Source organism: Hypanus sabinus, chromosome 13, assembly GCF_030144855.1.
Source record: "Hypanus sabinus isolate sHypSab1 chromosome 13, sHypSab1.hap1, whole genome shotgun sequence".
In the NCBI taxonomy this organism is placed as follows: Eukaryota; Metazoa; Chordata; class Chondrichthyes; order Myliobatiformes; family Dasyatidae; genus Hypanus; species Hypanus sabinus.
The window spans coordinates 38693873-38718303 of NC_082718.1; the positions used below are offsets into that span (position 1 = coordinate 38693873).

General features: G+C 40.2%; 1 protein-coding gene across 5 annotated transcripts in view; it reads right to left on the reverse strand.

Moving 5' to 3' along the window:
- The window catches only part of tafa5a (TAFA chemokine like family member 5a), a 773862-nt gene that overhangs the window by 555948 nt on the left and 193483 nt on the right, over window positions 1-24431 (reverse strand). The window lies entirely within an intron of this gene.

Genomic DNA, 24431 nt, shown 5'->3' on the forward strand with positions numbered 1-24431 from the left:
TCAGATAATTCAGTTACCAATGGTTCAGCATGTTTGAAATTTAAAAAGGTGAGAAGGCATTCTCGTTGATAAGTCCAGAATTCTGAAAAAGGACATCAAGACCTTCAGTAATTTAAGATGTTAGAAAATTAACAGGAATATGGATTTAAAAGAACCACACGATTAACTTCATGCATTCAAGGCAGACAAATTAAAGCATTTCCATTACATCATAACAACCTTATAGAAGATCAGTTATATGTAATAATTATCCATGGCATCTGAACACTTGTTACAGTAAAACAGATTTAATAATCAATGTAAACAGCAGTTTAATAATTTGGAATTGTGTACTCCTATCATTAAAAATGTAAAGTTGAACAAACTAGTGGGACAAAAGGTAGATACTGTATCTCCCCTAGTTCTGATGGGATGCATCCCAGGGTACAGAATTAAATGGCAGAAGTTACAGTAGAGACGCTTGTGATAATTTGCCAACATTTTCTAGATTCTGGGCAGGGCCCAGTGGATTAGAAGCCAGTAAATGTCACACCACTGTTTAAAATAATGCAGGCAAAAGGCAGATAGGCTTTTTAGCTTAACTTCTGTAGTTAGGAAAAGGCTTGAAGCTATCATTGAGAAATAGCCAGATATATGGTTAGAAATGGTTCCACTAGGCAATCACAGCATGGATTCAGGAAGCGCACAGCCTATTTGATAAACTTACTGGAGTTCATTTACAATACTGAGCAGACATCTTAGGCACATATCATATATGTAGTATATTATATATACTGTCCAGTTTCATCACATCCTTTCTAAGATAAGGGATCCAAACCTGCTCACAATACTCCAAGTGAAGTTTCACCGATCCTTTATAAAGTCTCAACATTACTGACTTGCTTTTATATTCTAGTCCTCTTGAAATGAAGGCTAACATCATATTTGCCTTTCTTACCATGGACTCAACCTACATATTAACCTCTACAGAATCCTGCATGGCTCCTAAATACCTTTACACCTCAGATTTTTCTATTTTCTCTCCTTTTAGAAATAGTCAACCCTTTCATTTACTCTGCCAAAGCGCATAACCTTGTCGACACTGTCTTTCATCTACCACTTCTATGTCCACTCTCTGATTGTGTCTGTCCATCTGTGGCCTCCCTACTTCCTCAAAACTATCTGACCAATTATGTTTGTATCATCTGCAAACTTCATAACAGAGCCATCAATTCCATCATCCAAATCGCTGACATTACATAAAAAGATTTGGTCCCAACACAGACCCCTGTGGAACACCACTAGTCACTAGCAGACAACCAGAAAAGGCTCCTCTTTATTCCCACTCTTTGTCTCCTGCCCTTCAGCCACTGCTTTATCCATGGTGGAGTCTTTCCTGTAATACCATGGGATCATAGCTTGTTCAGCATCCTCATGTGGCACCTTGTTAAAGGACTTCTGAAAACAAGTCCACAATATCAACCAATTGTCCATTGTCTATCCTGCTTCTTTTTCTTTCAAAGAATTCCAACAGATTTGTCGGGCAAGATTTTCTGTTGAGGAAACCATGCTGACTACAGACAAGTACCCCGAAACCACACTCTTAAGAATCCAGTTCAACATCTTCCCAACCACTGAGATCAGACTTACTGGTCTATAATTTCCTTTCTTCTGGTTACCCCTTCTTGAAGAGCGGGCTGACATTTGCCGTTTTCCAGTCTTCAGGAACCATTCCAGAATCTAGTGATTCTTGAAAGATCATTATTCATGCCTCCACAGTCTCTTCTGCCATCTCTTTTGGAACCCTGTTGTGTACAGTATCTGGTCCAGGTGACTTTACTACCTTCAGACCTTGCTAGAGTCTTCCACAGTGAAGACTGATGCAAGATATTTATTAGGTTCATCCGCCATTTCCTTGTTCCTCATTACTACCTCTCCAGTATTGTTTTCCAGAGGTCTGATAGCCACTCTCACCTCTCATTTATACCTTATGTATCCGAAGAAACTTTTGTCACCCTCTTTAATATTATTGGCTAGCTTACTTTCGTATTCCATCTTTACCTTCTTGATGGAAGATGCATGCCTAGTGGGCTCAACCACGAGCTGCTCTAAAATACCATCTCGAAGGCATTCTAGAAATTCCCCCTCCTGGATTCCAGCACCCACCTGTTTTTACCAGTCTACCTGCATATTGAAATACCCCATGACTATTGTAACATTGCCCATTGGCATGCATCTTCCATCTCCCATTGTAACTTGTAACTTGGGGGTCTGTATATAAATCCCATCAGGGTATTTTTACCCTTGCAGTTCCTTAGCTCTCCAACCAAAGTCATCTCTTTCTAAGAGGTAATTTCGTTTTTCATTTTTTAGGCACACTACAACAAAAATTGAAAATGGTAAACCGAAGTCGGATCCACAGCACCCACTACACCATCATGTGCCAGCTTCCAACTGCCTAAAATTGAGGAAAAGCTTTGCTACAGTGGAGCAACTACCACACCGGACATCCCCCACCCCCCACCCCCAAACATACAGAATTGACCTCTGGCAACAGAAGCCAGAACCCCACCAAACAATACAGTGCAAGACCCACAGAAACGTTGCCAGACCCCGGGGGCACTGCTTGACAGACGGAAGTGGTGCACTCTCAACAGAGCGAAAGCGGGAATTTGTAGGATGGGAGACAATATGGTGAAGTGGGGTTTAAAGACCAGCGAATCCTGTGAGTGTGGCGAAAGGGTGCAGAACATTGAGCATGTTCTGCGCAACTGCCCACTCTCACCTGATTTAACTGCTCAACATCAACCAAACAACACTAGAGTGGCTGGCTGTCTGGTGTGACCAGCAGAGCCTTCCCACCCCCTCTGCCTTTCTGCCAATCCTTTTGATACAATCTGTATCCTTGGACATTAAGCTCCTAGCTATAATCTTTCAGCTATGATACAGTGATGCCTACGTCATACTGATCATCAGCCTCTCCCTGCTAGGAGTCTCACTATACATTGCCTTTGCTTTTAAAACCAATTACCTCATCTTTCATTCTTATTAAAGAATGGAAAACACCATTAAGACAACATTAAAGAAAGGATAGGGAAAACATTTGCAGTGACCCAGGCTCTGGCACACAACCGTGACAGATGGAACAGACTGGTGCAAAGCTTGTCACGACGGCACCCCGACATCTCCACCAGGAGTTAAGGGCGCAAGACAACCTCATCTTCAGCACCATCACTTCAGTTCCCATCCCCCTGCTACTTAGTTGAAACCCACCCAAACAACTCTAATCAAACTGCCTACAAGGATATTGAACCCCTCAAATTCAGGTGTAACCCACCCCTTTTACACAGATTATACCTTCCCCAGAAGGGATCACAATGATTCACAAATTAGAACCCCTGCCGCAGTTCATTAGCCACATATTCACCTGCCAAATCATCCATTTCTTACCCTCACTGGCACATGGCACAGGCAGCAATCCAGAGATCCTGTTTCTCAACTTTTCACCCAGCTCCCTAAATTTCTGTTTAGGACTTCCACACCTTGTCTACCGACGTCATTGGTGCCAATGCTCACCCTCATCCCTTGAGAATGCCATGACCACAATCAGAGACATTCCTGATCCTAACACCAGGGTGGCAACATACCATCCAGGTGTCTCTACCGCACCCACAGAACCTCATCTCTGTTCCTGTTCCTATCCACACTGCAGCCCTCTTCATCTCTCTGCTCTTTTGAGGCATTGGAACGGACTCAGTGCCAGAAACCCAGCTACTCCCCCCAGCAGGTTGTCCCCCTCAACAGTATCTGAAGTTGTATACTTATTATTGAGGTGAATGGCCACAGGTGTACTCTGCACTAGCTGTGCTTCCCTACCTTCTCCTGACCGTCACCCAGTTACCCGTCTCCTGCAACCTAGGGGTAACTACCTGCCCATAACTCTTATTTATCACCTCCTCATTCTCCCATTCCAGTCGAAGATCATTGAGCTGCAGCTCCCGTTCCTTAATACATTCTCTCAGGAGCAGCAACTCAGTGCACCTGGTGCAGACGTGTTTATCCAGGAGACTAAGATTGCCCAGACTTCCCACATCTCACATACAGTACAAAGCACTGCCCCTGGAGCCATTCGCACTGAACTACAATGCACTAAAATATGAGGAATGAACAAATAAGAACAGAGAAAGTGTAACTTTCAAGACAGCTTATCTCACCCAAGCCTGATGAGCCAAAGTCACTGTAAAGACTGGCACACTCCAAAAGAATGGTCGCTTCACTTGCACTTGTATTATTTTTATTGGACCTTTCTAATGAATCCCTCTAGCTGATTGGTCATTCCTCAACTTAGAGAAACTACCACAAAGCTCTGTCTTTAAAATCTTGATCACTGTCCTGATTAAAAAGTAGCTCTGATTTGCACCCCTAATGTGGATAGTAAAACTCAGAAAAAACGTTCAAAGCTCTGCGTTTTAAACCTTGAATGCGGTACTGGAGTAACAGTACTAGAGCAATTTTATGTATTGCATTTTACTGCCGCCACACAAAATAAACAACAAAATTTCATGACATATGTGAGTGATAATAAACCTGATACTGATATGGGTCTCGCTGTGGACCGAGTGGAAAGGGGCAGGGAGAGTGGAATCATGATTGGGATAAGGGGAAGGGGGAGGGGAGGGAGCAGAAAGCACCAGAGAGAGATTCTGTAATCACCAATAAATTAATTGTTAGTAATTAAATGTCCTTAGAGCTGGGTATGTCTGCAGCCATGCTAACCATCCCCAGCACTGACACTCCTTCTCTGCCACCCATCCCACAACCCTCCCACTGTGCTCCAACCTCACCATTCCCACCTTCTTTTGCTCCCACCATACTTACAAACTCGTTGTCTGCTCCCTGTTGAAAAATACAAGTGAAAAATTCTTAAGCATTCTGGATATTATATACAAGAGTTTTGCACGCAGAGGGGAGCAAGTTGACGCTATATAGTTGGATTTTCAGAATACATTTGATAAAGTGCCACACAAGGATGCATGGAGTTGGAATTAATGCAGTAGAATGGATATTGGACTAAGTAACCAACAGAAGGATTCAAGGTATGTAAGAGTTTTTCCAGTTAGTGGTCAGTGGTGAGCCGAGTGTGCAGAGGCCTGCAACTGTTCACGATATACATTAAGAACTTGGAAGAGGGAACCAAGCATCATACATCCAAGTTTGTTGATGACACCAAATAAAGCAGAAAAGCATCTGTCCATGAGTAACCAAACAAATGGGAAGTAATCTTCAATAGTCTTGCATGTCTACTGAATTGCTACATGGTGACAAGAGTTTTGGAAATATGATTAATTGAACGTGTAGTTGGTTACAGCAATGCGCCAATTCTGCCTAGCTCCATTCAGCAATGTTTTGTTAATGTTTTGCTCGTGTGGAAGCTTAACATTTTCAGCAAACATTGTAACATTTTGGATTTAACAAAAAACGTATACTGCTGCTTCTCACCTCCCAACTCTCGCAGTGACCATGTGGACGTGCTCCAGGTTTCTCCAAGTTGCTACACATAAGTTAAGTGGCAAAATGAGAGACAGAGAGACACAGACAGAATCAGCTGCTGACATACAGGGAAATAAGATTCAGAGGAGTGATCCCAACAGTATTCATACCCCAGGAACCAGCATGATTCCAAGTGACTGCCTCCTCTATCATTACAAGCACAGACTAATGCTCAGTGTACACTGGTACAACTTAAAACAATTGTCAGCTTCAGAAATGTTAGCAGTGTGACCCTTCTGCTGTTCTGCTGAATGGTTCTTCACCTCGTGCCACATGTCTTTCCAATCCTTTGGAAGCCCAAATAGCTACAATAAGTCTTAATTTTGCTCAGGCACAGGACTACAGAATAGAATCACAGATTACTGTAGCAGAGAAGGGAAATATTTCATTTTATTGATTTTATTGAGATACAGCACAGAATAGGCCCTTCAAGCCACACTACCCAACTAGCCTAACACAGGACAATTTACAATGACCAATTAACCTACCAACCAGTACAGTACGTCTTTGGACCATGGGACAAAACCAGATCACCCGGAGGAAACCCACAAAGTTATGGGGAGAATGTACAAACTCCTTAAAGGCTGTGGCTGGAATAGAACCTGTATCACCTGTACTGTACTGTAAAGCATCGTGCTAACCACTATGCTACTGTGCCACCCTCAGTTCAACTCAATCAAAGCAGTATATTTGGTCGCACACCTCAGCCCTGAAAATTTTTCTCTCTCAATTACCTTTCCGGTTCCCCCTTGGAAGTCTCAATTGACCTTCACTGCCATTGCATTCCAGATCATTACAACTGTTTCCTTCTTTCACATTTTATGCCTAAAAACTTTTTTTTTATCTGTATCCCTGCTCCTTCAACCATGTGCCAATGGGAACAGTTTCTATTGCTTTCTAAACCAGTCATGATCTCCTGCTCTCCTTTCAAGTTTTTTTTTTGCCCCGAGGAAAACATTTTCTAGCATCTCTAATCCAACCTTATAATGGAAAGGTTTCAACCATGGATTAATTCTGGTAAATCTTTACTGCACCCTCTCTAGGGCTTTTATATTCTTTCTAAAGTTAACTGACCCAATACTCCAATTACAGCCTGTCCAATCTTTTTTTTTAACTAAACACAGATTCGAAATAAATTTCTTGTTTTTGAACTGAATATTTCTATGAATTTCAGATTCCTATTTGCTTCAGCCACCACTCTCCTAATATTCCATATGCCATTCAAAACTCCTTATGTTTCTGAATTCCCTTTAGCACTGTGCCAAATTGATTCAGCTCACACGCTTCATATTAAATTTAATCAAAATCAGGTTTAATAGCACAGGTATATGTCGTGAAATTTGTTTAATTTGCAGCAACAGTACAATGCAATATATACTGTAAGATATTAAAAAACTGTAAATTATAGTATAGACATGTATATTAAATATTTAAATTAAATAAGTAGTTAAAAAAACAGAAATAAAAGGTATTGAGATAGTGTTCATGGATTCAGTGCCCATTCAGAAATCAGACGGCGGAGGGGGAAAAGCTGTTCACGAATCGGATGTGTGCCTTCAGGCTTTTGTACCTTCTTACTGATGGTAATATAGAGAAGAGGGCATGTCCTGGGTGGTGGGGGTCTTCAATAATGGGCGTTCCCTTTCTGAGGCGCTGCTCCCTGAAGGTAGCTTGGATACTACAGAGGCTTCTACCCATGATAGAACAGACTAATTTAACAACTCTCGGCAGCTTACTTCAATCCTGTGCAGTAGCAAACACCCCCCCAAGTTAGCAATGCAGCTAATCAGAATGCTCTATATGGTACACCAGTAGAAATTTGAGTGGTTTAGGGGACATACCAAATCCCCTCAAACCCCTAATGAAATATATCTGCTGTCTTGCTTTCTTTATAGCTGTATCAACATGCTGGGACCAGGTTAGATCCTCAGATGTATCAACACTCGGGAACTTGAAATTACTCACTCCCTTCACTTCTGATCCCTCTGTGAGGACTGGTGTGTGTTCCCTCATCTTACTCTGTCTGAAGTCCACAATCAGTTCTTTGGTCTTACTGACATTGAGGTTATTGCAACAACAAGGTTGTTGCTGCAACACCACTCAACTAGCTGCTATATCTCGCTCCTGTACCCACTCATGTCACCATCTGATATTCTGCCAACAATGGTTCTATCATACACAAATTTATAGATGGCATTTGAACTGTGCCTAGCCACAGTCGTGGGTGTAGAGAGAGTAGCGCTACTCATCTGACCATTTTGTCAGTTTATCCTTGCCCTCCTGAAATTTAGTGCTGTCTTTCTCAGTTAAGGAACCCAGATGTTCACATAAATTTCCTAGATAATGAACACAGTGCAATACGTCACAGTACGAACCATTCAGCCCATGATGATATGATGATGTGCCCACCTTTAACCTGCTCTAAGAGAATGTAACCCAGGGGTTCCCAACCAGTGGTCCACAGACCCCTTGCTTAATGATGTTGGTACATGATATAAAAAAAGTTTCAGAACCCTGACCTAATCCTTCTCTCCTACATTGCCCTCCATTTTCCTTCATCCATGACCCAGGTATGTTCCCCACTACTGCCTGTGAAGAGTTCATACATGCATAGGTTTCCTCCTGGTGCTCTGGTTTCCTCATACAGTCCAAAGACATACCAGCTGGTAGGTTAATTGGTCTTTGTAAACTATCCTGCGATTTGGCTAGGAATAAAATCGGGGGATCGCTGTGTGGTGCAGCTTGAACAGCCAGAAGGTCATATCCTGCACAGCATCGTGATAGATATAGACAAATGTGAGTTACTTAAAGGTTAATAAGGGTCACTTAAATGTCCTTAACGTATATTGCTCTACCACATGCAACAGGGTATTCCATGTACTAACCCCTCTCTGTGTAATGCACATGGTACTGGCAAACCCGCTATCCTTTCCTCGAACCACCTTAGAAGTTACACCCCTTAAGTCAGTCATCTCCACTCTGGGAAAAAGTCTCGGGCTATCCAATCTATCTATGCCTCTTATTTTGTGCAAGTCACCTCTCATCTTCCCTCATTCCAGAGAAAAGTCTCCCAGGTTTAGTACTAAACAGCAAATTCTAATTGGTCTACAACCCATAATTCTTGAATGAATGGGCAAATTTATGGTTATGGAACCATAGTGTCAGAGCCACATAGTATAGACAGGTGTCAGTAGTGTAGCGACGCTATTAGAACTTGGGGTGTCTGAGTTCAATTCCAGCATCCTCTGTAAGGATTCTCAGTACATCCTCCCATTGGAAGATGTGAGTTTTTCCCCACACGCTCCAGTTCCTCTCACAGCCCAAAGACATAGTGCTTCGAGTAACTGGTTATTGTAAACAGTCCTGTGATTAGGTTAGGGTTACATTGGGGTTGCCGGGTGATGCAGGGGCAGCTCAGGGCCTACTCCAAGCTGTAAAGCTAAATAAATAAAACAAATATATACCATCTCCCTGGTTATATGAAAGTTCTCCAGACATTTCCATCATCTACTGAACAATTCTGATTTTCTCATCAAGTAAACACAAAGGAGAAATATTCATTAAAATCCCATCCATCCCCTGTGGCTCGAGACATAGGCAGCCCTGCTCATTTCTAAGGGGAACTAGTCTTTCCCAAGCCAGCCTTTTAATTTCAATATAACTATAGATTCTCTGCAACTCTACTTGCGAGACCCATCACATCCCTTTCTCTTGAGGTTCACAAACCATAAGAACAAAGGATTCAAATCTTCCTCTTGAGATACCCCTGACAATTATTCAAAAATATTTGTTTCTTTTTTTAAATTGGCACTTCAGAATCAGACTTAATATCACCAACATATTTCAAGAAATTTGTTCTTTGCGGCAGCAGTGTGCAATGCCATACATAATAATAGAAAAAATGTGAATCCAGTAAATATGCTTATAATTAAATAGTTAAATTAAATAAATAATGCAAAAAGAGTAGTGAGCTAGTGTTCATGGGTTCAATGTCCGTTCAGAAATCTGATGGGAGAGGGGAAGAAGCTGTTCCTGTATTGTTTCATGTCTCCTTTCTGGTAGTAGCAATGAGAAACTGGCATGCCCTGGGTGGTGGGGGTCCTTAATGATGGATGCTGCCTTTAAGAGGCACCGCTCCTTGAAAGGTATCCTAGATACTACAGAGGCTAGTGCCCATGATGGAACTGACTAAGTTTGCAATTGTCCGCAGCTTATTTCGATCCTGTGCTGTAGACCTACCCCACCCCACCCCCGCCCATTAGACGGTGATGCAGTCAGTTTCTGTAGAAATTTGCAAGCGTCTTCGATGACATAGCAAATCTCCTCAAACTCCTAATGAAGCACAGCCAATGTCATGCCTTCTTTGTAGTTGCATCAATATGTTTAAAAACACATTCCGGTTAACACACTTCAAAAACATAAATAAGAACTGTGCAGTTATTTTTTGCAGTTCCTCCTATTACTTACAGATTTACACAGTGAGAAGATTCAATGACGCGGATACGATGTGTGGCAACTTTTGCATCTGCTTATCAACAATACATACAAATTACTGACCTCATTCTAAAAGGTTTCTCTGCAGCACTCTTTGAAGCCACTCCATCAGTCACCATGACGACTTTCTTTAGGCTCTAACCCGCAAATGGGTTATTTGTCATTTTTCTCCAAGTATCAGCAAGTTGTGGAGGTCAGAATCGGAAAGATGCAAGTTTGATGTGCTGACAGTACAGTGGTTCATCATCATACACAAATGCCTTGACAGTGAGAGGGATCTTAGTAAAAAGTTCTTTAAAATAAAAATAGAAATTGTGTGTATTTTCAAGAGTAAATGAAGAAAAAAAACTGCTACCACAGTTTATTGCATAGAAACCCTATCAACTCTTCCAAAGTGACTGACTGAAATCCACAATGTAATTAGAGCCTTTCAAGAAAATTTACTCCTGCACAGCTATTACCCTCCCATAACTAGTCACAGGGTTTTTCTAAAACACAATTTTCTTCCAATGTTTCTCCCACTTCCTTGGTTGAAGGTACTGATTCCATGCTTGGAGTAAAGTTAATGAGTGGTTGTCACCCTCTCAGAGTCAGCATTCCTCATGGGTGAATCGAAGCGCGCTGTTGAACGCTTGTTGAAGGTTTTACAGTGGAGCTTGATTATGCCTTCACCTGATGTCCACTGACTCATCATGCCTTTTAGCATCACTGCCTCAGAACTCACAACTCCCTCATTAAAAGCATTATAAAATTGTCTAAAATACATTAATTAATGCAATTACATGTTCCTCCCTGCGCCTTGTTTGGTGCATCAGGTGGCAACTTCACTGTTTCATCAGGCTGAGTTGCTAGCTCAATGCTCAAACCAGCATGGATGAAAACCGAGCAGAGGAGCCGGCTGGATTTGAACCCAAGTCCTTTTGCTTCAAAGCCCTGGTGCAGATACCACTACACTACTGGCACAGACTAATTCAAATAAAGTCAGCTTTAATGTTTAAAGCTGTTTTGGTTGACACAGGTTAAAATCTAAAAATTCAGACCACATAAAGTAAATCCAGCAGCCCAACACATTTCCATCTAAATTCGGCACAATCCACCACACGTTCAACAACCCACCCACCACCCCCCCCCCCCATCACCACCTTCTTCAATAACATGTACAGGCTCTCCCTGAAATCTCTCACTCCTCCCCATCCATGACAACTCCCAAACCTTACAGATATTCTTCCCCTATCACCACACTTAATCACCATCTTCATGGAAATCCTCTAGATAAAAAAACATTATTATCTGAAAAATGCCCAAGAAAATCAATTTGCTATAACTAATGGACTAAAGAGTCCACAGGATCCTAAGATACAAGAGCAAATTAGGCCATTTGGCCCATTGAGTCTGTTCCACCATTCAATCATAACTGATTTATTATCCCTATCAACCCCATTCTCATGTCTTCTCCCCATTGCATTTGATGCACATACTACTAATCAAGAACCTACCAAACTCGGCTTCAAGTATACTCAATGACTTGGCCTCCACAACTATCTGTAACAATGAATTCCACAGATTCACAGGCTTCTAGCTTAAAACATTCCTCCTCATCTGTTTTAGAGTATTTTGAGCCTGTGCCCACTGTCCTAGACAACCCACGGTAGGAAACGTTCTCCCTACATCCACTCTGTCTAGGCCTTTCAATATTCGACAGGTTTCAATGCAATTTCATCCCCCCCCCCCCCCCCCGCCACCCCCCAACTCATTCTTCTCAACACCAAAGAGCACAGGCCCAAAGTGGCCCTTAAATTCAGGACACGGTTGGATAATAACCAGTCAAATCCAAAATATTCTGTTGATTGTAGTAGGCTACTATATCCAGTAATTAATATTTTATTGCATATAATTCCCTAGATAATACCCCCACCTCTGTGAAAAGAAAGGATCAATTATTCAGAATTATCTGTTAATACTATTTTTGCATAGTTAATATCCCCAAACAATTCTTACATTCAGTGGATTTTGTCTGAAAGCAGTAAGTAATGCATGGACAGATGGGTCAAAGGGCCAGTTTCTGTATTGCTCTATGACTCTAATTCAGGTGGAGAACAGACAATAGGCACTATAGCCATTTATGGAAACTCAGTAATAAACAGTACTGTGCAAAAGTATTAGGCACATATATATAGCTAGGGTGCCTAAGACTTTAGCACAGTACTTATTTGTCAATGTAGGGCAGAGAGAGAGTTTGCAAATCTGGTAGGAGTAAAGGATGCTGGAAATGGTGAAGGTTGGAGCGCCAGAGGAGGGGTGTGAGACAAGTGGCAGAAAAGAAGTGACAGAGGCAAAAAGGCAGACCCAGCCCTGAGATACCAGGCTAAGTCATTTTACTCCAAACAATCGGTTTATTGATCATTACAGAGTGTGTCTCTGGTGCTTACTACTCCCTGCCTTCTCCCTTCCCCTTTTCCCAAACATGATTCCCCACTCCATGCTCCCTTCCCACTCTCAGTCCACAATAGAGACCCATACCAGAATCAGGTTTATCATCACTCACATCTGTCATGAATTCCCCAATCTGGCCTCTTACATCTTCTCATTCACCTATCATCCCTCATCGTGCCCCACCTTCTTCCCTTTCTTCTATCACCCACTCTCAGAGAAGTATAGCACAGAAACAGGCCCTTTGGCCCATCTAGTCTATGCCAAACCATATAAACTGCCTATTGCCATTGACCTGCACTGGCTCCATAGCCCTCCATACCCCTACTATCTCTTCGATCAGATTCCTTCCTCTCCAGTCCTTTACCTTTTCTACCCACCTATGACCTTTTACCTAGACCTTTCCTTCCACCCAGCTTTATGTTCTGGCGAGTTCCCCCTTCCTTTCCAGTCCTGAAGAAGGTCTCAGCCCTAAACATCATCTGCTTAGTTATTTCCATAGAAGTTGCCTGACCTGCCAACTTCCTCCATCACTTTAAGTGCGTTGCTCTAGATTTCCAGCATCTACAGAAGTTGATACTTCTTTAAATAAGGCAGTGATCATATCTGCTAATCTATATACTCCATATGACTGAATATATATAGAATATAAAGTATCTCTATATACTATATCCCATATGTTCATGTACCGAAAGTGTTTATAAATTAGAGAAAACTTCATTTATGGCTAACTGATGGTATATTTTGAGAAGAAAACAGTTTTAAACACAGGTGGTTTCTACTCTAGTGCCATGCGGCCTTAATATCATACAAAAAGTATCAGTCAATTTACATAAAAAATAGCAACTCAGTAGGCTCATAGGAGTGCCTGATTTTGATAAGTTTAAGCTTTTACGTCAGACATACATTTGTAACAATAATCAGCCGGAAATCGGCCCAACCTGATGCCCTAACGCCTTACTCCCCAATATTAGATTATTGATACATGGATTGCATTTTATAGAAATAGATCATTACTTTTCAATTATTATTTCTACCACTGCTTCTCGAAACAGCAGGATCAACAGCTCAACAAAGGGCTCAAAATTCACTAACAGCAACAATGGCAGAATAAACCTTGATGTAGTTCTATGACCTTCATTAGATCAATGGTTTAAAGGAGACAGAAATCCACGTATTTTCAATGGAATAATGGCTTTATTAAAAAAAGCAGAAAAATAAATGGCACACAAAAATATGAAACCTCCAATTTTGCAGAAATCAAACATTTTATGAGCAAATGGATCCAAAAATCACCCATCTACCAAAACTATAGAGAAATGAGCAAAACTACATAACCTACATGCCCAATGTAAATCAACTATAATATGCTTTAATCCACAGTGCCTGGACACCCTTTCATAGTGACTAGGGCAGGGTTGGGTTATCACTTTGGTCAACATGGAATCAAACAACCTAACCTGATCAAGATGCCCAAATACCATGATCATGGTGTCTCTGACCATCTATCCTTCACCCACCCATCCCTTTTAAACATTTATAAGGTCAGTCAGCCACCTTCAATCTAATCAGAGTAAATTAAATCTTTATAATCAATCCTTAAACTATAATCCTTCATTCCATACAACTTCCTGATAAATCTCTTCAGCCATCTCTATTGCTACCAGACCCTTCCTGCATTGTGGCAACTAGAACTGTACACAAGACTCCAAGTGAATACTAAGCAGTGTGTGGAGAACTGCAATGTGAGGTCCCAGCTGTTATACTCAATGTCTCAGCCTATGAAGGGAGAATACCAAATGCTTTTTCTACAAGCCTAATCAACTGTGCAGTGGCGGTGTAGGGATATGTCTCTACCAAAGGAGCTCCTTCCCTCCGCCAGCCTGCAGGTCACCTTTGGGCAAGGTGTAGCACCTGCTTAGCCCCCCTCCCCACCAATCAGGATCACGTGCAGCCATGAGAGCAGCTGGTGCATATCGTAAGTCCTGGTTATGTGACCATTGACACCAGGCAGACAATCTCTGAAGGGTATTGTAATGGCTGGGATCACCCATCTTGTAAAGACACTGCCCAAAAGGCAGCAATGGCAAACCATCGCTGTAGAAAATTTTGCCAAGACAATCATAGTCATGGAAAGACCATGATCGCCCATGTCATACGACAATGCACACAATAATGATGAAGAAGAATCAACTGTGTCACTGTTTACAACAAATTAAGGAATCAAACTCCAAGGTATTTCTGTATATCAACACAAAGATTCCAGCTAGATTTTGGCTGCTTGTCCTATCCCCAATCAAAACTTGATTACTAAGTGCAATACCTCACAATTTTCTGGCTTAAATTCCATCCTTCACTGCTTGATCCAATTTTCTGCTGATCTATATCCTGTTCTATCCTCAGACTACATTCTTCTCCATCTGTGACTCTGCAATATTATGTCTGCAGACTCACTAATCAGAGCACCTACTTTCTCACCCAGGTTATTTATATACATGACAAACAGCAAAGGTTCCAACGCTGATATTGGCAGTACACCACTTGTTACAGGTATTCTGTCAGAAAGATATCCATTCACTACTATCCCCTGCTTTCTTTCAATAAGCCAATTTTGGATCCAATTTCTGAACACAATCAAAATCCCTTGCGCCTTACATTTTTGGACCAACTGACTATACAGGACCTTGTCAAAGCTTTAATGAAGTCCACATAAACCACGCACATACTCTACCTTCGATTCTTATATGTTTGTACTTAACTCATTCAAAATTGTAGATTTTTGAGACATGATTTCCCCTGCACAGAATCATGCTCACACCTTCTAATCAGACCTTGCCGTTCCAAGTGAACATAACTCTTATCCTTCTGAATCTTTTCCTATAGTTCTCTGCCAGTGATTCAACACTCACTCACCTGTGGTGTCCCAACTTGTCTAGATAGCCCTTTCTGAACAAGGGGATAAAGTTAGATATCACCCATGGCTAATGAAGATGGAATCATAAACGTCAGAGCCCCAGAAAACAACTCTCTTGCATCCTTATGCAAGCTGATAGATCCAGTCAGGGTTTAACACACATTAAGGTGCATAAATCCCCAGTGTTTCTAATACTTCTTCTTTCTTAATGCATATATTCTAGCAAAGTGGGGTTCCCAAACTTTTAATGCCATGGAGTTATACCACTAGTGGCATCCGTTAGTCTCGCGAAACCGTGGATCTGCGCCTGGAATGGTTTCCAGGGTGCAGGCCTGGGCAAGGTTGTATGGAAGACCGGCAGTTGCCCAAGCAGCAAGTCTCCCCTCTCCATGTCACCGATGTTGTCCAAGGGAAGGGCAAGGGCTGATACAGCTTGGTACCAGTGGCATCGCAGGAGTTGCCAGAACGAGGTTGAAGGCAACGTCGGACTGCCTTAGGGACTCCAGCTCCGGATTTGTCCTCAGGGTTTACTCCTGAAGCCTTCCCCATGAGTGGGTACGGCCGCAAGGCAGCGGAGGTTTGAAATCAGAGTTTTCCCTCTCTTAGATGGACTGCCTTCCCAGGCTGACGAGCTCCATCTACCCGAACTAATACCATTAAGTAAGGTATTATTGTTCTTCCTGACAAATTCCAGGTGGGTGGAGCCAACTCCCCTGAAGAGATGCAAGCAGTCTAACAAAATTTAATTCCAGATTATGGGAAAATGATATTGCCCTTGGATTTTTATCAATAACAGTGGCAATTACTACAAATCAATGTAAATGGCACCTTTAACAACCTCAATACATCCCAAAGCTCTTGACAGAGAATTAAAATATAAACACTATTGTAACATGGAATACACCTTGGTGAACAAATTGCACAGCAAGCTCCCAAAAAATTGAAAATGCTGTAATGACAAGATTATCTGTACAGTGATTATGAGATAAATACTTGGCAAGGAATCTTCCACTCTTCATTGAAACATGGAGCATTTTATATCTACCCATAAGGCAAAGGAAACTTGACCCCTCTTGAGATAGAGCGTGGAATAGGCCCTTTCTGCCCTTTGAGATGTGCCACCCAGCAACCCCCTGATTTAACCCTAGCCTAATCACATGACAATTTACCATGACCAATTGATTTACCAACCAGTACGTCTTTGACTGTGGGAGGAAACTGGAGCACCTGGAGGAAACAGACACAGTCACAGGAAGAACATACAAACTCCTTGCAGGCAGTGGCGGGAATTGAACCCAGGTCACTGGGACCATACAGTGATGTGCTAACTACTACCCTACTGTGTTAAACAGCCGATTGAAATCAAATTCAAACAGCCGGAAGGCCCATCCAACAAGACTCACATACAATAATTGACACGCTTCGTAAAAGAATATAAAACTTAATAATGAGAAGTGCTGAACCTGAGATATAGAGAGGTAGGCGCAGCTTCAAATTCACAACAAGTGTAATACTGGGTTTCTTGCCGCATTAGAACTAATATCTACACTTGGCCCAAAGACTTTACCTGGAAACACAGTACAGGATCCAATCGCAAAAAGTTCAACAATTGAGTTATTGCTTTTTGAAACCTCTTGACTTTGCACTCACATAACAATGAGTAACATTCTAAACAAGTACTGACGCAGGTGGTGGATGGTCGTCTGAGCAGCTGGTTCATATCACAATCTCTGGTTATGCAACTACTGATGCCAGGCAGACAATCTCTGAAGAGTATTGATCATGGCTGGGGTCACCCGTTTTGTAACGACACTGCCCAGAAGAAAGTAATGGTAAACCACTTCTATAGAAAAATTTGCCGAGAACATTCATGGTCAAGGAAAGACCATGACTGTCTATGGCACATAACGTGGCATATAGCAAATGAACAGATGCACCTTTAAATTGAGAAGCTAAGCAAGGAAAATACCACTGAACATCTTTATTTTTTTAAACTTTCAGCATTAATTAAGCTGGTAACTTAATTAGCACCAGAATCAATGCAGATGGCAGTACCAGAGAATTTCTGGCAATAGCTTGAGTTTGGCCAGGCACTGCAAATTTGCATTTGTTATGAACTTGCAGAACAATCAAAGCAAATTCCCCATTATAACTAATGGTGTGCAAGAGACAAAGACATCACCCAGCTAACTCGCAGCTCAAGTTTTAGAACTGATTCCCTTTCAAACCTGACGGAATTAGATTTTCAGCTCAGCAGGAAGGATCACTTCAGGCAGGAAACTCAGCCTTGTTAAAGAGAATGGATTTCCCTTCGTTCGAGGCAGAATAGAAAATGCTCACTGAGTCAGGCAGAATTGCAATATCAAAATCCACTAAAAATTAGAGAAGAAAATAAAGCCATTAACTTGATGTGACATGCAAACTGACAATTTGCCTAATTTGATGCTGTTGCAAAGTACTGTTGGAGTGCCAGGTTGGTAACCAGGAATCTTCAAGCCTAGAGTGGGGAATAATTTGTACAAATTAAATATGGGACTGCAAAATGGGAATTTCCAATTAGTTGGGTATAATTCATTGTTGAATAAAAATGTACTGAGATTCAAATGAGCAAAAATAACCTCTGTAGCGAAAAGCAATCCCTTTTCAGTAAGAATCGTCATTAGAGAGCATTCATTCAGATGCTGCAGTAATAACTTGGGAAGTGGGAAAATAATTCTGCTAGAAGCCAAAAATTAAGAGCTTACACTTCTTTGGACACACTGCTAGAGGACATGTTTTAATACTTATTTTGCAATTCTTTTCAAAAGGCTAATTCTGAGCTTGAATGCAGTCAGAAGTGCATGTCGATCCAGTAGTTCCTGTGGAAAGGTCAACCGTTTCAATATTTATCCCAGTGCTTTCTTTAATTTTTTTTTGTGTTTGTTATAAAGGCGCACAATACTATTCTTACTGCAGCACAAACAAGTACTTGGTCTAAACAAGTAGCAATCATTTCTTTGAAAATTAGTCATCATGGTGCAAACAAAAAATGTAGTACAATTCCAAAAATTAATATGTAAAATGTATTATTCTAATTAAAATTCAAAATATGCTCAAATAACACATGTTCTTCATGTGGAGAAATGCTTAATATTTGCCTTTAATCTCCAGCTTTCCCTCACTTTAGATGAAGTTGAACAAAAATACTGAAATCTACAGTCCACCTTGTAAAGATAACCACAGTTTAAATACTGAAACAATATGATTGCATCTTTAAGACTGCCCTTCTGAAAGCAAGGCTTCAATGATGAGTTTTTCTGATTGCTCTGATAGGATATGGCAAGCAGAAGTGTGAAGTTACCAATCACTAACATCCGCAAATCACAGATGAAAGCCCTTTTTATGAGCACAGAAATGTGATCGGGAATTAGGTCTGAGGATTAGCTATTATGCAAAGACCTGCTCTGCAACTTTCTTTATATAAGAGAACCCAGAACGTAGAAAACTTGCACTGCATGCATCCTACTTGGTCTTCAAGTATAAAAGCTGAAATAAAGAAGGATATTTTAGTAGCTCCTTCCCACTCAACTATATAACAAAGGTAGATTGTTCCACTATTGTGCACAGTTTGACCATTTGATACAGTACAGTGATCTGGTGACGACATCAAGAAAACATGAGAGGAGAAGTAGAAAGGCTTGAATGGAGAAAACAGACATCCATTTATGATAAGAACTCAAAGAAGTTTCACTTCTTTTTCCATTTTTAATTTGAATTTTTATTCTCCTTGCTTCTTATTGTTAGAGAAATCCTAGCCACTTTGTATAAAAAGGATACCTTTAACACAGATTTGCTCCAAACAAAATTTAAAATTTTCATTCAGACAACAGTTTGAGTTTCGAGCTCTTTCTTTGTTGTGTTACCCAAAGCAATCACACCAAGCTTGTGGTGTTACTTGCCTTGACATAAACATAACCCACAGGAAGTTAGGGCAACATTACTAATCAGTCATTCATCAATGCATGCTTAATGATTCAAATCTACTGTCTTTGTGCCTTAAGCAATAAGTCATATTCCCCTCCCCCACCACTTTCTTATTCTTTCTTATTCTTATTCTCAGTCCTGAAGAAGAGTCCCAGCCCGAAACATTGACTATCTATTCATTTTACTGAGTTAAATACTGTATGTAATTAGTTTTGCTATAATAAGTGTATGGGACACTGGAGAAAATGTTGAATTTCCCCTTGGGGATGAATAAAGTATCTATCTATCTATTTCCATAGATGCTGCCTGACCTGCTGAGTTCCTTCAGCATTTTGTATGTGTTGCTTTGGATTTCCAGCATCTGCAGAATTTCTCGTGCTTAAGTCATTAAAATTCTGAAACTAAATTAAACTGCACTCGCAAATTCCTACAGATGTACTGCAGAGAGCTTTCTAACTGGCTGCATCACCATCTGGTATGAGATGGGGTGGGGCCACTGCACAGGATCGAAATAAGCTGCAGGAAGCTGTAAACCCAGTCAGGTCCATTATTGGCACAAGCCTCCCCAGCAACCAGGATATCTTCAAGGAGCAATGCCTCGAAAAGGCGGCATCCATCACTAAGGACTCACATCACTCAGGACATGCCCTCTTCTCGGTGGTAATATCAGCAAGGAGGTACAGGAGCCTGACGGCACACACTCAATCATTCAGGAATAGCTTCTTCCCCTCTGCCATCAGATTTCTGAACGGACATTGAACCGATGAACACTACATCACTATTTTTCTCCTCTTTTCACACAACTTAAACATAATAGTATTTTTACTGCAATTTACAGGTTTTTTTTATGTTCTGCAATTCAGTATTGCCACATAACAACAACTTCCATGACATATGCCAGCGATATTAAACTTAATTCCAATTCTGATTCCAAATTGTTAACAAACCAAGTGAGACTGTCAAGTCACAAACAAAAGAAAATCTGTAGAGTGGTCTGCAGGCCTGATTGCAAACCTCAGATTCAGCCTTTGCACCACCAGATCTACCCTATCCATGACTTGCTCCTAGGTCACAGCTAATGTGTTGAGAATCAGTAGTTCAACTGTTGTTTAGTGAAATTATTCAAATAATTGAATGAATTTAGTTTTGTTATATGGTCTTCGCTCACACCAATCGTTCAACTACAAGTAATTAAAAGAATCAGTATGATTTAATTTCCCTTAAAACAATGTTCTTTTAAAAAAAATTCACACTGTTTCAGTTTTCTCCTCAAACTAGAACTCCAGGCAGTGTTCTCTGGCAGCCTGGATGTTGCTACGGAACAATAGCCAGAAGGTGCCAATTTGATATCACTGAAGCTCATTGCTGGATATTATTGAAGCACTGCACATGTTTTTACTATATTGCGTTAGACACAATTTTAATTACACTGTTTTTTTTTCATCTTTATATTGTTCTTAGCCCATATTCTCCCTGAACACTCAAGCCAATCACTGCCTGCACCTTTAATAACATGAGCAGATTTGTGACAATATATGGAATGAAGCGATCGCAATCATGGATTTAGAGTAACGAGAATACATTCAACAGGCATATTTAAATATATTACAGAAACGTGAACTTGTATTTTTGACATATCCTTTCAGAATAACAACCACTATTGTAACATTCTAATTCCAGGCAGTACACTCGTAATTTTTAAAATATTGCAAAAAAAATCATTTTTTATTTTTTATTCTATTAATGAAGGAGACTGCTCCATTACTTTTAACTGGCCTTCTAATTGGCCTTGCTGCCTTGACAGATTCAGGTACCTAATTTCTCTTCCTTCATCACTCCTAAAATGGGAGCAATGGATTCACGCCAGCTCCTGCATTACACATCTCTTTTCCACGTTAAATTTCATCATTATGTTGTTTCTATGTTATTTGACTATTCTCCAAAGGTCCATAAATCTTACCACATTTGAGTTTTGCTTGTATGCATTTTAAATCCAAGCCTCACTCATTTACATTAACTCATGAGGAGCACAACCACGTAATTCACAAATCAATTTTCTAATTTCTGATTTTCAGTCAGTCTTTTTCCAGTCGCCACCATCGCTTTAACCCCATCGGGTTTAATCAATTTTCCAATTATAAATTTCAGTCTCATATTTAAACATCATGTCTATGATCCTCCCAGTGTCAACTATCCTCCAAATATACAACGCCCATCTTTCGATGTAGTGTTTCATACACCATACTAATAGTCTTACAGTTACTTATCCAAACTCCGCACTACAAAATTCTCTTCTACTTTTCCCACATTTACCAATGTATTCAAATTTATCTACTTGAGTATCCTATTTTGGCTGTGGTTTATTTTTATATTTGACAAATCTATAGTTTATAAAGGAACACTCTAGGATGTAATGTAGTGTACAAATAAAATCAAAGAGTCAAATTGCCACTATTTTACAACAAATATTTTCAATAGGAAGAGTGGACAAACAATATCCTCTAAATGTCCTGTTATAATGAAACCGATTCTGAAACTAGCTTATTTATGTAAAATGCATTGATTTATTATAGAAGACCACTAATCATGGCTGCAGCTTCGAGAGGTGGATTTTTCTGGGAAATACTTGATTCTATTTATTCTGTAATAGATAAGTGATGCTGAGACAGAATTGTACAAATCTCCAAAAAGAGGAACTCACTTAGTTTTCTATTTCAATGGGTTAGATTACATTTCAAGTTGCTATCTTTCTCATAATTCAAATTGAGATTAAAGTTTTCTGTTCTGAAGGAAAATGTACATGTTTAAAACTAAACATGATAGATTAGCAGCTCTTTGTTGAATAATGCTTTTCATTCCAGGTAATCTCATGTTTGAGAAACAAGTGCTGGTTCACAAAGGTTTGCAACACAATTTCCTACTCAAGTGAAGAGATTTAACAATAATCCTATTTAGAAAAATACTTAAGTTGCATTGAACTGAACATCTTCTGAAGAAATTCTATATTTTGACTATAGATATATAGTTGACTATATACAGTATATAGTTATACTTGACTATAGATGACCACAAGTATTATCTATCATATAATACTGGTTCAGATTCAGTCACTAAAATAAATCAAGATCTAGTACATTTTAACCAAGATTCCTTACATGTCTGAGCATATGTTTCTAGAAAAAAAAGATAAGATTACCAAAAATGTATTTTAAAGTACTCGGCAAGAGCAGAATATCCCAAGTTAATGAAGTTGAGATACAGATTTTCTTAGATATAATGGGGCATCTTAATTGAGGCGGGAAATCAAAGATGCTCACTATTTAATTAAGGGAAGCATGGGCTAATAAATAGTATAAGATCAGTTAAGAATTGGATTGCCTGAAGCATTAAGAAGCAAATTAATTTACTTAAAGTACACCTAATTAAAATAATGAATGAAACTTGTAATAATAGGGTATAAACTTGTGAATCAGATATTAACAAAAGAACACAATGTGGTATTTTATAAAGCTTGGGATTTTGGAAGAACCCTTCTACTAATGAAGCTTTAGAATGAAACTAGCAACAGTTCAATCATTCGGAATCAAAACTTGATGCAAGTAGATTCTAATGAGTTGCCACTTTGCCGATGGATACGACATGTGTTTACGCTGAAAGTTAGTTACATCAATGCTCAGTCATTTACGAGGAGGAACTACTTAACTGATGGGTTCTAAAATGTGTCACGATGTGGATGTACAAACCAGCAAGAGAAATCAACAAGATTTTATTATAAACGACTTAAACAACGACAAAATAAATCAACTCCCCCGTAACTATTAGTAATACTGAAATATCATCGATAAGCTAAACATTTTGATAGTTTTTTAAACATCTGAACTCAGTTTGTAAATAAAATTGTAGTTAAGTTCTGACCAATCAGTGTCAGCTTCACTGCGCCGTTATGTTACATAAATATGCTGTAGCCAAAGCAACAGGATTGAACGCGCCCGTCACACTTTTTAAAATGTTTTATTTAACGTAACTTGGAATACAAGTTACTAATTCTCCTAGTGTGTTCAAGGGCAATTCATTCATTCATTGCCACTGATTCGGTTACAAGATCTTTTGTCCTGTCCTGGGGTTTGTTATAGGTAAATGCCAGCCACGGACTGTAACCGGTAAAATGTCAAAAAGTATTTTACCATTAATTCTCTGCATCGCTCCAGTATTATCAAATGCGACCTGCATCTTACTCCAGCTCTGGATTAACAGCGAATACCAGTAAAGATCCAGAGTTAGTGTTCTTGCATCCGCAAAAAAAGAGAGAAAGGACAAGACTAATTTCCTATGCCTGTGAAATAGACGTTTCAAATCCAGATTAGCATACCAATTAAACAAACCACGAATTTAGATGAAACTACTTTACTACTCTACAATCAACGTGACCTGACAAATGTTCTATCGGAGTCAAAAAAGGCTGCTAGCATCCGAAGAGATATTATGCTTGACAGTAAGCGATGAAACTTTTAAAAAAAGTTTTAAGTGCAAACCGCTAAAACAATTAGCTAACCGAATGCTCGCTCAGATTTAATAACAATGCTTGTGTGTGACTTTACTCTATTTTATGAGAGGGAGTTTTACTCAGATCAGTCTTTTTTATTTATTAAAAAAGGTCTGGACTGTGATTCAGAAGAATGCAATTCCTACACAAGTGCACTTGGTGTTGCGTAAGCGCTGACTAACATTTCAGCAAACGACAGCCCGGGCTGAAAAATCGCTTTTCTATTCCGCAAGGCTAACTTTATTATTCACGTAAATCTGATGTAAAGCAATCTCCGCACTTCGTCGCCCGGAAATTTCTGATGAGGGGTGGGAGGAAAATTAAGCTGACTGCCAGGTGGAAGTAACGGCGGAGAGAACCCCCTCAGTAACCAGACGGCAGAGAAAGCGGACAGCCGGCAATAAGTGCGGAGTTACAGCGCCCTCCGCCGAATCTCACACTGCTACCCTGCTCCGCCGCGAATCCCGAGGAGGAAGAACGTGAATCCTTCCCCTTCTCGCTCCTTCCCTTCTCACCACCTCTCCACATTCAGGTTAACTCAAGTTAATACAGCTCTCG